The 13,510-nt window shown below is 34.1% G+C and overlaps 1 protein-coding gene across 1 annotated transcript in view; it reads left to right on the forward strand.

The window, feature by feature from the left end:
- The first annotated feature begins 9,967 nt into the window (after nt 1-9,967).
- Nucleotides 9,968-13,510, forward strand: part of LINGO2 (leucine rich repeat and Ig domain containing 2) — a 329,669-nt gene continuing 326,126 nt past the window's right edge. The window contains exon 1 of the mRNA XM_045840676.1: nt 9,968-10,061. The gene's annotated coding sequence lies outside the window, so the exon portion shown is untranslated. The remainder of the gene's footprint in view (nt 10,062-13,510) is intronic.

Raw genomic sequence — 13,510 nt, forward strand, 5'->3', positions numbered from 1 at the left:
GGACCCAGAGGAGGCAGTCTCCAAATTCTGGGCCCTGAGCTCAAGCTGGGGCTTGCTTGTATTCTCACAGCAAAGGCAGAAGCAGGAGAAGGGAGGAGCACAGTCTCTGGCAGGAAGCAGGCTTACAGAAGCAGAATTCAGAGGTTAGAGTGAGACCTTGAGAAAACTGCTATCTAAGAATGGCTACTGCTCAGTTACGTCCTGTCACAAAGCAATATATCTAGGGCATAAATGTTCTATAAAAAGTCGCACTACATCAGACTAAGAGTGTGTCTCTCTTGCTCTATCTCTGATTGTGTTGTCACTAATTTTGGGGGGATTATTATATCATAAAGCATTCTCTTCTTCTAAATCTTTTTCATATTTTAATCTTTGCTATTGATTTCTACTGTGGTGTATAAATTCTGATTTTTAATGTGATATAACATGACAAGCCAAAGAACAATTGACTGCAGAACTCAATTTTATGATGGTCAAATAAAAAAGGCCCACTTACATAAATCACTTTGGGGAAGCCATTTTATCTGTTTGGATGTAATTTCTTTACCTGTAAAATAAATTCAATATCTTAAATACAGAAGGTTTACCATTACTGCCTGAAAAAGAAACAGGAGAAAAGTGGAAAGGAGAAGTTAGAGCTTTGGACTTTGATCATTTGAGGATTCAGTGATCAGTACTTTTTGCCCATCATAACCATGGATCTAACTGCATTCAAGTGTGTTACTCCATGCACATCTTATTATAGGACCTAACATAATCAAAGGTCAGTTCTCACTGGTCATAGTGTCTGAAGTTCTCCAGATGTTCAGCACCTTCATCTGTCCATCCACATTTCAAGGCTTTCTTCAAACAATAGCCATTCATATGCTCATATAGAGAACCATCCAGCTGACTGATAATATGAATAGGACTTCTATTACTATGCACTGGCACTCCTCACATTCTCTTAGTTCTCACTCTGCATTCAGAAAAGCACTTATTACTTAACACTGATCTTATTTAAAAGCTTGAACCTGAGAAACAATTTTTGTCAAAGTAAAATTGGAGATAGACAATGTTTGAAGGTGTTTCTGAGAGCACACAGCCTTTCTGCCTGACAATCTCAGAATGGGCTGCCTTATAGATGATGATGGCAGTTATTGACAGATTTCAATTCCTTCTGATCTTTGCACATGCAACTTCAGGATTTGAATCATTCTTTAAAACTGAATATTTTCACTTTTCTCCAAATTTAATGAAGCCTTCAGAGTTAAAGTTTAGCAAAAAAAAAAACTTCCTTCACAAATTAGTATATACTGTCTTACAGACTAAATTATTAGTCCAAAAAGTATAAAAGTCCTGTCACTAGGTCTTTTCAATCTTGCTCAAATTGGACCTATGATTTTAAATGTGTAAACAGGAGCCCAGAATCTGCTTTCTAAATATACACCTATTTTGTGTGTGACAAGCATCCTCTTGAAGTGATTCAATTTGCTAGTTTAGTAGTCATGCTTCCAGATATAATTATGTACTAGCTGAGGATATGAGTTCTCTCACTTGTGATTATGTGGGCTCATTAGGAAACTGGCTGTGCGATTGGAAATCAGTGATTAAACTTTCGTTGAGCATAGTTTCTTCATCAGTCCCTGGAATACATGTCAGATTTATTCTCTGTTGGTATTTTGTTGGTACCTAGACTATTAATCAGTTTGCATGAAAAGCTGGGATGATATACTCTTTCTGGCTTAAATTCTTATTTTGTGAGTTGTCATGGCATTTAATATAATACATAACTCCCTTTGGGTCATTAAAAGCAAGAAGGTCAGGCCTTTTTTTTGCTTTGTTATGTTTTGGTGTTATTTGTTTCTCCTGACACAGCAGAGCTCTGAGTAAGTATAAAGGCACAAGGTGATTTCTTCCACTGTGACATCTCCAAGGGAAAGAGAGTAATGTAAATGACTATTTGAAATGGAAACAACTGTAATAAGCCACTTGTGAGTTTATTTCACATCAGCACATCCTAATAAAACTGTCAAAGTTTTCTCAGAACTTTGGTAGTTGTACTCTGTCTTGTGTAACAACAAAAACACATCTTTGGTAGGAGGGAGACAATCTTACTTAAACCCAACCTAATAATTTTGTAAATACTACAAAGTCCCTTAATCAAAATGAAATACTTTAATACTACACAGTGCTCTGTGCATGTTAATAAGTCTACTCTTGTAATCCTCTTATTCAGTTACTCTGCAAGTTACTGTGAACTTAAAAATTGAATTCATAATCATCCACTTTAAGTTTTCCTGTTATTTTTTGTTTGTTTTTCAAATTCAATATCCACAAATTATTGTCCTGTTCCCTTCTCCTCATCTGCTCCCCTTCTTCTCACTTTTAAATTTTAAAAGATAGACAAATTTGTTAAAAGCCAATGTCAACAGTTTTAATTCAAAATCTGCAAGTGGAGAGGATAAGCTAGCCAATTAAAATATTCTCTCTCAGTTAAAAAACTTTCAAAGTAAAAGGACTGATTGGATAATCATGGCTATCTGGATACAGGATAAAAGAATAATGAGCTAAAGAACATTATACACCTGACAGCCTACAGGGGGCTACTTAATTTCAGAAGGGACCTTACTATTTTCAAGTTTATTAGAAATTACATGAGTATTTTATCAGAATTGAACATTTCTTCCTAGAAAGTTTTATTGCTGACCATATTTGGGTCATTTTTTTTTTACTAATTACTAGAGATAGAAGAAACTTATTTTCTAAGAGCTTCTCAGATTAAATTTTATACTTATATCTCATCTGTTTTTTGATGGATCAACATCTAATTTTGATGCATAAATCATCAAACTATTACCACAGTTAAGATAATGAACATATACATCACCCTCAGACATTTTCTTGTATGTATTTTTAATTTCTTCTTCTAGCTCTCCATATCATGAGGCAAACGGTGAAGTACTTTCTGTAATATAATTAGTTTGGATTTTTCTTTTCCAGAGTTTTCTATAAATGGGTCCAAAGGAGTTGTACATATTTTAGGATGAGGGAGTTTGACTTCTTTCATTCAACATAATTATTTTGTAATTCATCAATGTGTTGTATTTATAATAGTTTATTTCCTTTTATGGCATAGTAGAATTTAATTCTATGAATATGACACTGTTTGCTTATTGATGGACATTTAAGTAGTTTCCAGCTGGTGGCTAATACCAAACAAACAAACAAACAAACAAACAAAACAAAAAAACCCTGCCCTGAACAGCTATGTATGAGTTTTTGCAAGGACATAGGATTCATTTCTTGGGAATAAATATGTAAAAGTTGAATGACTATATCAATAATTTTTAAGAAACTTCAAACTGTTTTTCACTGGTTGCCAAGAGCTGGAGATTGAGGAAAATAGAAAGAGGTTAAATGTTGATGAATTCTAATTTACTAAATTTTTTAATGAATCATGTTTTTGCTATGGTATCCAAGAAAACTTCACCTGACCCAAAGACATGTTTTCTACTATTTTCTTTAAGAAGGTTTGCAGCTTTAGTTCTATGATCCTTGAATGGATTTTCTGTATTGTACCGTATGAGATAGAGAGTAAAACTATTTTCTTTTTAAAAATGTTTTGGGTCCTGGCTGGTGTGGCTCAGTGGACTGAGTGACAGCCTGTGAACCAAAGCATTGCTGGTTCAATTCCCACTTTAGGGCACATACCTGGGCTGTGGGCCAGGTGCCCCCAGTAGGGGGCACTAGAGAGGCAACCACACATTGATGTTTCCTTCTCTTTTTCCCTCCCTTCCCTTCTCTAAAAATAAATTAATTAAATATTTTTAAAAATAAAAAAATAAAAATGTTTTTGTATACAAACATTCACTTGTTCCAGAAGCAATTGTTGAAAGGACTAGCCTTTCTTCACTGAATTGTCTTTGTACTTTTGTTGAAAATCAATGATCTATTTGCATCTGGGTCTATTTTAGACTCTGTTTTATCTTATTGAATCTACCTGCCAGTCCAGACACCAGACCACACTTCCTAACTTGATAAGTGTAGCCTCTTAATTAAGTCTTGAAATAAGATATCATTAAAACTTCAGTTTGGTTCTTAATTTTCGATGTTTTTTAGGAGGTTAGTCTAAGTTCTTTGCACTTTCATAAGAATTTTAGAATCAATCTGTAATTTCTATAATAAATTCTGCTGAAGTTATGATTGGATTAAATACATAGATTAATTTGGGGGAAATTGATATCTTAATAAGTTTTCTAACTCATGAGCACTGTATATGTCTACATTTATTCAACTTTTTTCAGCAATGTTGTGTAGTTTTCCATGAATAAGTATTGCATATCTTTTGTGTAAGATTTTTTCCCATGTATTTTATGTAATTTTATACTCTTGTAAATGGTATTGAGGCTTTTTTGTGTGTGTATGTAAACTTTGATGCCTAATATTTTGGTTGCTAGAACATAGAATTATAATTAATACTTATATGTAGTTCTTATATTTAACAACTTTGTTAATCTCACACATTAGTCAGTTCCAGTACTTTTATGTCATCTGCAAATAAAGACAGTGTTACTGTATCTTTTCCAATGTGGATGCCTTTTTATTTCTTTCCTTGTGGACTAGCTAGAACTTCTACTACAATAGTGAATAGAAATGATGGGAACTAATATCCTTGCGGTTTTTCCCCCTGATTTTAGGGGGAATACAATCTTTCAACATTAAGTATAATGTTATCTGTAGGTTTCTGTAATACCCTATAACAATTGGTGAAACTACATTCTATTAACAGTTTGCTCAAAGGTAATTTTTTTTTTTTGTATCAGGAAGGGGTGCTGGCTTTTGTCAAATGCTTTCTCTGTGTCTACTTTTGTTACTATGATTACACTAATGACATTCCAAATGTTAAATCAATTTTTCTAGGTTTATTTTATAATAATGGACTTACAACATTGTGTAAGCTTAAGGTATACAATGTTGATTTGATACATTTACAAAATGACTATTATCATAGCATTAGCTAACACTTCCTTCAGGTCACATAATTAGTTTTGTTTTTATTATCTGTTTTTTTTTGTTTGTTTTCTGGGTCTGTGTGTATAATGGAACCATTCTTTGATCTATAAAAGGTAAAAACTAAGAGAGGTTTTCTGAAGGGAGTTATTTAGTTTAATCATGAATCACCTGCAATTGAGGTGCCTGAGTGGTACCCAGGAAACATGAAGGATAGGTGTTTGGAAGAAAAGGTCTGAAGTCCAGAGGGACTTGGGCAGTCAGGAGTTACAGATTTGCAGTCACAGTTGTTATATCTAAGTTTGAGGAGTCCTAAGTGCACCAAATCCAACCACAAAAAGACCTGCTTCACACAGCTCTGGAGATCTGAATGCCCACCCAACTGAAGTTCATACCTGGAGCAAAGAAGTGTTGTGTCCATTGTAATGATGACAGAACCATGGTGAGTGCTCTCCCCCAGTGAGATGAGCCTTAAACAGTATTCAGTTGCAGCAGGCATCATCTACTATAATGTGGACACAGACCTCACGGGCAGCATTACAATGCAGGTAAAACTCGGAGTTGCAGAGAAGATACTTCATTCTGATGATTAGTTACATAGAAATCACATTTCTCCTCTTATATAGGAATCAATATCAAATGGTAAGACACAAAAAAAATTATTTTAAAATTCACAATGTTCCCTGGCTGGCATAGCTCAGTGGATTGAGCGTGGGCTGCAAACCAAAGTGTCTCAGCTTCGATTCCCAGTCAGGGCACATGCCTGGGTTGCAGGCCATGGCCCCCAGCAACCACACATTGATGTTTCTCTCTCTCTTTCTCCCTCCCTTCCCTCTCTAAAAATAAATAAATAAAATCTTTTTAAAAAGTCATAATGTAGGCCATTTGTGTGCAGTCAAAATGTGAAAGTGGCTTGTCATAAAGGGAGATGATGCTTTGAAGGAAATATTTTAAACAAACATAAAAATCTAGTGAATAGTGGAATATATCCCATGTATTCACCATTATTCAGTTGAACAACTTTTGGCATGTTATCATACTTGGTTTAGATCTTTGGTTTTCATTTTTGTTGTGTAAGAGATAAACCTTGGCAGATACCACTGAATCCCCCTTTGCAGCCCTTTTTGCCTCCTGCTCCTGGTGTAACCAGTGACCCAAATTTATTGTGTATTTCTCTTGTCTACATTTTAATATTTTTACTCTATATGCTTTGTTGAAATTATCAATGATAAAAGCATGCATCCATTTCTAGATTTTCTATTGTTTTTAATTGAACAATTGTGCAGTAGGGTGCTCCCATTTTAAAGGATTTACGAGTATGTTTGTTGGTGAAGCAACTCACTTCCAATTTAATATAGCTTTACTGTAAGATTGCTCTAACTATCCCATCATGTCTGGAAATCATTCTCAGTGTTCTCTTTTTTAAAAATTGACAAACTGCATAATTAAGACATCTGCTAAAATATCTGATTTGAAACTCAGTAAAGATTTTCCATTTTGTTGGTAATTTTACTAGATGCATCATGACTTTAGCCACAAATTTTGTTTTTTCTGCTTTTAGTTTTTTGTTGTTCTTTTAAGTATACTTCATGTTACTTTGGGTTAGCCTCCTTGCTGGGCCCTAGTAGATTTTCATTTTTAAAGAGTAAATTTGTGTGTCAGAGTTCTTAGTTATAACTATTGGGAAATGATTCTGGGTTTCTTAAACAGAAAAGTGGTTTAGCTGAGGAGAAGTAGGCCTCACAAAATAGGCATATAGATAGCAAGGAAGCTTAGGAAGCAAGGTGCTAGAAAAATAAAGTAGATCACACTGCAGGAAAGCTATGGGGGAGTTAAATTAACATTATCAAGATATAGTTTGCATACAATAAAGTACATTTATTGAATATTTACTTTAATAGAGTACATGTTTCCAAAAATAAGAGCAACATTTATCTTTAAAGGCATGATTTTAGGCTAGTCATCCCAGTAATAAGCAGAGATTCAGATAACAGAAAATTGGAAAATAGAAGAAAATCAAACCATTTCAAAACCATATTGATTCTAGTGAAAATCATTTAACTTCTAGTAGTATTTTAAAAAGGACTTTCTATGTGTTATGTGTTCATGCTTCTATTTTATAAGCTGGTGTATTTGAGGAGAAATAACTGAGAGAATTATTTTTTTAATATTTTATTTATTTTTAGAGAGGGAAGGGAAGGAGATAGAGAGAGAGAGAAACATCAACGTGCGGTTGCTGGGAGTCATGGCCTGCAAACCAGGCATGTGCCCTGACTGGGAATCGAACCTGCGACACTTTGGTTCGCAGCTCGTGCTCAATCCACTGAGCTACGCCAGCCAGGGCGAGAGAATTATTTTAAGAATTTTTTATTCTGAGCATTTTTCTTAGATTGAAGGTCCTACCAATGTCATAGAATTAGTACTTGTTATGAACACCTGTTGGACTATTTTGAGGAGAATACATACTAATTTTACATATCCTCTTTGAGAAAATATATGAATGACAATACAAACATCTGTGAATCAGCTTGTATAAAACAATCAACTTCTGCTCCCCAAAATATGTTAACATGTGTTGTAGATCACACAGGATTGTATTGTAATGCCTAATATCCATGTTTGGGAGGCAGGCTTACTGGGAAAGACTTCAGGGTGACAGAAAACCCTTATATACACTAAGAACTTTACATGAGTCCCCGGTGTGAACTGGTCCTTTTATTTTTTAGCTTTGCTCTTAGCCTGTAGTGCTTTTTTTTACTCACTGAAAAACTTCATAAAGTCCACAATCCAGTCACATAGTGGTTGGTATATAACATAAAACCAATTATTTTGATACCTTTTGTGGATACAAATATATGTCAACAAATCAGTGTAGAATAGATGCTAACCTGTATAAGGGAGGAGTATGTGTCTTTTCATTTTGTATCTGAGCCCCTAATCCTATACTTGGCACAACTGGATTAATTAAAATTTCTGGAATGAACAATTGTCTGAATGAATAAATCAGTGATATGTGGTCTGTGAAGAATCATCACTACTGGAAACCTACATCATCAAAGAAGAAATCAATAACATCTTCTCTGTATAATAAAATATGGCCATTTTGGAAAGCAAGTAGTTATTCTGATTTACTTATTTGTACTCCTTTAACTGGCAGAACTAAACTATGTCACACTACAGCACAGATGGGTGCTTTGAAGGCAAGTAGCTTTCGAAAATTCCTTACTTTATAGTAAGTTTTGGAACTTAGAGGTTATGTTTATAAACACTCCTCTGTCATGTGGTCGACCAGTGTATGATTTCTTCAAATAACCTGCATGGTAACCAAGAGGCTAAAAATAATTACCACTCATGAAAACTTATTTGTTTTATGGGGGAATTGATAATTTTTGGAGTACCCTCAAAGTAAAGAGATAATTTTTGGCATGAATAGAAACACTTTGCTTCCAGAAGCTTGCTAAAGTTTAGTTTAACAAAATATCAGAGCTTAGATCAATAGATTAGAAAAGTTTAGCCATTTGTGTGTGTATTTATGTATTTAACTAATAGCACCAAAATAACACTCCTGTTTTGAATTGCAAAACGGTCATTTTGTGTCCAGGTACACATGTATTTTTTAAGGACTTATTCTGTAGTGACATGTTTGAGTCTGAGGTATGTGCTTGACTTCAGCCCTTACTATTCTTGCTGTAATAGCACAATTAGATATCTTACTATGTGTCTTTGTTTAACAAAGTCTCCACATTGATTTCTGGGAATACTTGAATTTCTAATCACTGGTGCATGAAGATATATCAGTTTGTGGCTTGTTAATATCAGTTTTTGCACCTGTGCCCATGAATCTGCAGCACATAAAACCACTCACATGAGGCCTCTTACAGACATCATAAATCCTCAACCATTTATCTTGTAATACTTAGAAAATAATAATAATATATTTGTTTTTATATGTGCATAACTAAATATGGTTGTTGTAGCTAAAAATTTTAAGTTATTAAAGGTTATTTTGAAAAGGCCAAGAAACAAATCTGTTCATTAATATCTTTCTAAATTTCTCTTGAACATGTTTACTTGTGTGGGAGGTATCAATACAATAAGGGTTGCTGGTTGTTCATGGATTTTTCTTCTTGAATGAAAGTTAAACATGCCTAAGTAGTTTAAAGAGCATATTTACTCATATACACACAAATAGTTGAACCATTAAATATGTGGTAGATTGCACTAAAATTAATTATCTAATTACTTTCTTGGGCATTTGTGCCCCGAACTCTGGCTACAATATGTTTATTTTGGTGACTGTCTTATAGTCTGTATCTTGATATAGATAATGGTGGCTGCTGAATTCGCAGCACCTCACCTATGCCCCTTGAAACAGTTGTTTATTTACTGCCCTATAGAGATGATGCAATTGCTATATCAGGGATGTTGACATTGACTACAGTGTCAGACCTCACAAAGGAAACCCCCCTTGATCTTCATATTGATTTTCTTCTAGATGCTAATTTTTCTCTAGGTTTTGCCCTGTTGAACTTCATTGTTCAGTTACTCTGAGATTATTATGAATAAAGTCAAAAACACTCTGAGTACTCCAAGTGGTCACCCACATGGAGAAAGGATTACATACTATAAAATGAATGAATTGTAATACTAATAGTGTTTATTTATACTGACAGCTTTAATAGAGTGGTAATTTCATGAAGAATAGGTAGGATGCACCCTACAAAAAACACCTTCTATAGAACATAAACGTCTGTCTTCTGACTTTGTTTATCAGCATCTTTAGAGGTATTTATAGCCAATCACACACTCCTCTATTATTTCTTTACTGATTAAGTAGTGATATATTCTGGACCTAAGATATGGTTCACTATTTTCCATTAAAATGAGGAAACACCTTGTTTGTTACAGGTTCATTCCAAGCAGTTGGCTTGTGGAAATCTCTGAGAGATGCTGCTGTCCTTGACATGTTGGAATTATCATGATCATCTACTCAGTTTGGATTTCACTCAGTGACCAAGAGATTTGTATGGTAGACAGCAAGGACTGGATTTTTAATAAGAGTAAACCAGGTAAGATTGAGGGAGACATCTGATTATTTATCACTTACTCTATGGCTTTAGTATACTGCCAAGATGTATTGGATAACATATAGCTTTGCCATTTGTTTTCTAAGTCTACTGAATGGGTTGTTAAAGAATGGTGATCCCTTGGATTCAGGAGAATATATACAGTAATAATTGAGTCCATTTTTTCTCAAGAGGAAAGAGCAGTTATTTTAAGATTTATATAAAGCAGACAAGAATGCTATGGATGCTAGTTTAATGCAATAGCCAAAATTGCAAACTATAGAGACTTTCTCTTTACATTACTACTCTGAACCACAATGGAATTAACAGTTGTAGTTTTGAAGGTACAGTAGAGAAATGTGCTGCCATTAGGAATTTATATTATAGAAAGGTATCAGTTTATAGCATATGATCTTATAAATATGTTTCAAGGTTACTCCAACTTAGAAGAGTATATCATTATTTTGCCTTTTATTTTTGAAAGTATTTATCATTCAAAATTGTTCATCTAAGCATTATTTAAAATGGTGATACAGTGACATACTCTGTTGTTATTGTGGCTTCTGGAATTTAAAATAGTGTATTCTTATCCAGACCTTCTTTTTATCCACTTTTGCCTACTGCATTCTGGAAATAATTCTCAACTATTAACCATAGTTTGATCAGAGCTTCTTATCTCTCTGTTTAACTCTTTTCCTTCTCTATTATGTAAATTTGTTATCAATAGTTACCTGAGGGAACCACAAGTTATTTTTGTCCTCTGACTTTAAGACCATTAAAACTTTTACAGCTTTTTTGAATTTTATGCATTCCAAAGCAAGATTTTATTTTCATATCAATTATAGAAACAAAAATATAAGTTAAAATTATTAATTTAGAAAATAATCAAGGAAGATTATTCTAGGTCACTGGAACATTTTTAGATTCTTATTACTATAGTTTCCTTACTTTCTGAAAATGAACTAAATGGAACTCAGTCAATAAATTATAGCTTAAGATAATTATTTGTATACAGATGAGAACTTCTAAAGTACTTCAATAAATATTACTTTCCAACTCCCTAAGGATGTACTTGTCTATAAGATTAATTCTCATGAGAGTGCGAAACTCAAATAGTCACAGCATTGAAATGTGTTGGAAATAGTACAGATCACCAAACTCATGGCAGAAATCTTTATTTGATGAACTGAATTAGTAGATAATTGTTTGTTCTCTTAAGCAGTAAGGTATGTTACCCACATTTCGAAGAGTTCTGCCAGTCTGTATATAAAAGTCTGCCAGTTTGCATATCAATATGCAGTGTGCATTTGTGGGATTACGCTTGACCTAGATACATGCTTCATAGCATTAGTATCTAGCAAATAATTATAGCAAGACTGCTTCAGGATAGACTTTCCTATTTCTAAGCTTTTAAGTCTTTTTTTAAAGATTATATGTATTTATTTTTCGACAGAGAGGAAGAGAGAGTGAGAGGGAAACATCAATGCATGGTTGACCCTCATGTGCCCCCTACTGGGGACCTGGCCTGCAACCCAGGCATGTGCCTTGACTGGGAATAGAACTGGCAACTCTTTGCTTCACAGTCCAGTGCTCAAGCTACTGATCCACTCTAGCCAGGGCCTAAGCTTTTAAGTCTCATTTATAAGCCTAAAATAATTTCACCCTGATGATGTTTATTTCAATATTTTTAGCAAAATTGGGTTCCATGTTAAAACAACATACTTAGAAAGAAAAAGAAAAAGGTGGGAAAGGGAGAAAATTAAATCTATTTCAGAGGTAAACAATCATGTGATAATGTAATCATTTGCATTTATTAATGTCATCACAAAACATTCTCTTCCATTTGTCAAATATGTGTTTTTATTCTTTAGAATAATTTATCTTTATTATTTGCATAAGGATTATTACAGAAAAGAAGGTACAAGTCTTTTGACCCAAGTATTAAGAAACATAACTTCTCTTTTTGTCCTACATCTTTTGAAGTGAATCCTGCTGATTAAGAGCACAGAGATAGTAAATTCCTCTGTTCTGCATAAAAACATATGATTTAGAAGGGACCTCTGCACATAAAAGACATTAAAGTGAATTCATATATTTTCCTACTTAAAGGATAACTTTTAAAATGAATGGAAAAATTATGTAGTATAGTTTTATAGCTTACATTAGTTGAAATTTAGTTTTATTCTTTTTTGTAAGAATGACAGGTATATTTTTTTATGGTGATGCACATTAGATTTTCCATAAAGTAAAAAGAATGTCAAGATTTCCCAATTCTATTTCTCAGAAGTTTATAACAAAGCCATATAAAAATGTGCACTGTTCCTTAGCTTAAAAGCAATTTTTCTTTCTTAAAGCATTTTTAAAGTGAACGTTTGCCTACCTTAGGATTACATTACCATATGCTTGTACTCAAAAGGAATATTAAGCTATAAAGACAGATATAAAAGGTGAGATTTTTCAAAGCACTTCTGATCATAGCATGCTACATGTAACAGGATATGAAGTCCCCAAGGTGTTTCATAAGAAATATTTACGTAGCACTTGTGTGTCCCTTACTCTTTGCAAAGCTCAGTGAACACTCTTACCTGTGCAACTATCCTTATTCTGAGGTCTTCTGAAAACAAAACCTTGAGAACTTAGGGAGGCAACTAATTCCATAACAAAAAGTTTCATGTGAATCTTAAGTACTTTTTGGCTACATATTTATGTGCTCTCCAGACTTTTTCCTTTTTTTTGCATGTCAACAACATGTAAGGCAAGTATGCGGCAAGAAACAAATTAGCAACTCCTCCTGCCCTGCCCTCAAGTAGTTCACATTCACAGAGTAAAACAGACATGTAAATACCTTACCTGAGGCAAAATGAACTGAATGTTTTCATGATACGTCCCAAGCAAAATTCTCCAGAAGCGAAGAGGCAGGACTATGAAACTGAGAAGAGGATAATAAAGTCTTTGAGGACTGCGAGGCATTTCAGCTACATAGCTAAAAAGTGGGGAGAATTTTAATTGATGGGAAATAAGTGTGAAGACATTCTAGGCTAGGGGACAGTCTGGCCAAGTCACTATAAGGTAAAAATAAAAGTTACATTTAGAGAACAGAAAGCTTAACAATGCAGCATGGGGAAGAAAGCAAGAAAAATTTGAGTAGATGGGTGAGGGCAGAAATGGAGCATTTTGCATGCCCAGCTGTGGTGGTTATAAACATGAAGGTGATGTAATATACCTTAAAAAAAAATTCTGGCAGAGAGTGTGGGTGTGGGCAAGGAAAGTATTTGTAAGAAGAAAGGATACACTAAGAGCATTCAGTTTCATGAGTGTAGAAATGTATGGTGTGTAGCACACTATATTAACAGTAGAACAGTTTCTGCCCGTCATTGATTCCATTAGTCTCTGTTGAATGCTGCCTAAATGAATGTCTCTTGGGGATAGTCAGTAAACTTCTACATTTGCAC

This window comes from Phyllostomus hastatus, unplaced genomic scaffold (genome assembly GCF_019186645.2).
Source record: "Phyllostomus hastatus isolate PE091 unplaced genomic scaffold, TTU_PhHast_1.1 phas_contig_34, whole genome shotgun sequence".
In the NCBI taxonomy this organism is placed as follows: domain Eukaryota; kingdom Metazoa; phylum Chordata; class Mammalia; order Chiroptera; family Phyllostomidae; genus Phyllostomus; species Phyllostomus hastatus.